General features: G+C 45.9%; 1 pseudogene; it reads right to left on the minus strand.

Annotated features, from left to right (window-relative positions):
- Positions 1–816: 816 nt before the first annotated feature.
- Positions 817–1149, minus strand: LOC126273357 (peroxiredoxin 1-like; annotated as a pseudogene).
- Positions 1150–2775: the final 1626 nt, after the last annotated feature.

The following is a 2775-nucleotide window of genomic DNA, read 5'->3' on the forward strand; positions in this document are numbered from 1 at the left end:
TTCCAAAAAAGCGCACTCTTTGTTTCGCCTTCTCCACAGTATTATCTACGTGGTATTTCCGATTTAAGCTGCTCGTAATTGTAATTCCTAGTTATTTCGTCGAACTGATTTATAGTGTGTGTGTATGTGTATGTGTGTGTGTGTGTGTGTGTGTGTGTGTGTGTGTGTGTGTGTGTAGTGTATTAAACCGGGGACCGAAAAGCGATAGACAGGCTTCATCCCACCGTAGCCCTCAGTGGTTCACAACCCTACAACAGGCCACAGCAGTCCACCCACCCCTCCGCCGCCCCACACCGAACCCAGGAGCGGTTCGGCCCCCAGTGGATCCCCCCCCGGAAAAGTCTCATACCAGACGAGTGTAACCCCAAATGTTTGCGTGGTGGAGGAATCCTGGTGTACGTGGACATGGAGAATGTTTGCACAGCAATCGCTGACATAGTCCGAGGCAGAATAAGGGGCACCAGCCCACATTCGCCAAGGCAGATTGAAAACCGCCTAAAAACCATCCAAAGGCTGGTCGGCACACCAGACCTGGACTCTAATCCGCCCGGCGGATTCGTGCCGGGCACGGGCACCCATTTCTGCTAGGGAAGCAGCGCGTTAGACCGCGCAGCAAGCAAGGCGGGCTTAGATTTGTAGGAGTTAAGTGGTTAACACTTCACATAAATTACACATCAGATAATTCCCTTACGAGTGATTTGATGTAGAAAAGCACTCGTTGCCATCAACAGCATTTGGCTCCATTGTTTTGTCTCCTGGCTTCCAACCAGCAGGGCATATTTCACCACATACGACAGCATGCTGAAAATTTGTTATCTAAAGTAGTGCTTTATCTACACTCCTTCCAACAGCGGGTCATTAATTGTTATCTACCGTAGATTCTGCTTTCCATCAATTACAAATAGCTATTTTTATAGATTTATGAGCACAAGGAGAATATTTAACTTTGATACACCATCATTCTTACGTAGCATATTAACCCAGGTTGCTGTACTGGTGATCACAAGAATCGGCTATTGCTTCACAATGTTATTTCTTTGATTTCTCAACACAGTCTGAGAAATCAATAATTTCTGTCGAGCAAACAAATGTGAAATCCAAGGGATAGAAGAACAGTACTAACTATTCTCCCTTGTAATCTGTCCTCATAATTTGAACCAACTGCCCCAACTCCGGAATTTTGCGACTGGTAGCGGTATTTGAAAACCTTTTCATATTCTGGGTGTTTATGACCAAACTTCTGCTATATTAGAGGGCTCTAATGAGAAACTAGTGTTAATGGGAAATGAAAATTTATTCAAAAATTTGTAAGAATAAGCGCTGGAGGAATAACGAATAAACCACTGAAAAGAGCACATTGTCCGCCCCCGGTAGCTGAGTGGTCAGCGCGACGGAATGTCAGTCCCAAGGGCCAGGGTTCGATTCCCTTCTGGGTCGGAGATTTTCTTCGCTCAGGGACTGGGTATTGTGTTCCACCCCATCGACGCGCAAGTCCCCGAAGTGGCGTCAAATCGAAAGACTTGACCCTGGCGAAAGGACTACCCGACGGGAGGCCCTAGTCACACGACATTAAATTATTAAAGAGCACATTTTAATTTCCACGAAGGAGGGCAACATCTGTTAATTGCGTACCGTGTTTACGTTCCAAGTTACAAACATTCTCCAGTGTGACGACCATGTGCGTCCACCATAGCTTGAACCGCACCAGAGATTCCTCTATTGCTTCCCGAAACAATGGTGGTCCATGGAATGATCAGGTGTGGTGACACAGATCGCACACTACTTGAGAAAAATTTGTGGCTCATTTGGCCGTCAACTTTTCTGAGGAGAAGTTACCACATCGCCAGTTAATTTCAACTTCCTTTAACGCGTCGATATTCGCGAAGAGCGGCAGGACTATTCCTGTTGTTTTCGTAAAACAATTTTACGAGTACTACCCAACCTACAAGAACTAACCAAACACGATATTATTGCACTTATCCTTTTCAGAAACACACGATGACGCTACAATAAAGAAGAAGAATGGTAATTAAGGAAAACGCGTCAGACTGTCAGTGCTTCCAGGTCAGGTGTGCATTTACTGTCAATATCGATTACGCGCTGTCTGACGATACGCGTACCGAATCGCTTTCACTTCCAGGTGTAACAACATTGTGACCAACTAACAAGGCCCGGCTCATCTTATCCAGGCCCATGCTGACTGTCTGCAACTGTAACACGCACTGAAGCTTATATTTCAACCTTATGTCGCCGTACCTGTACCGGTGCCTAACTGCAAGCCGTGATACGAACACTACAAACCTTGCAGCGCACAGTCTGCCATCATTCCGATAAAGTAGGGTACCCACACGGTACACAGTTTTCCGTCTAAGTTGGCTCAAGTACCGAAAGCTTACTTACTCACAGTTTTTCGCCTATAGTATAGGCACAGCGTTGGCCGTCTTTGGGTGCTCACATCGTCGGCCTCAGCAACTTCTCAAGCCCACACCGCAGCTGCGTTGTTTGTGCTCGATGCCAGGAAAGAAGATTATGGCTTAAAGTCTTGTCCACCACGAAATCATTAGAAACGATAACCAGCTGCGAGTGGGGAAGGGTAGGGAAGGAAACAGTCTCTCCTTTCAAAGCAACCATTCCGATTTCTGAGATAAGTGGTTTGTAGAAAGCACCGACAACCCAAATCTGAATGACCAGACGGCTACTTCAATTCATGTTCTCTCGAACGCAAGTCCAGTGCCCATTGGAACTATCTCAGTATATTTACCAAATTATATACAA

The sequence above is a fragment of the Schistocerca gregaria genome, chromosome 5 (assembly GCF_023897955.1).
Source record: "Schistocerca gregaria isolate iqSchGreg1 chromosome 5, iqSchGreg1.2, whole genome shotgun sequence".
Taxonomy (NCBI): domain Eukaryota; kingdom Metazoa; phylum Arthropoda; class Insecta; order Orthoptera; family Acrididae; genus Schistocerca; species Schistocerca gregaria.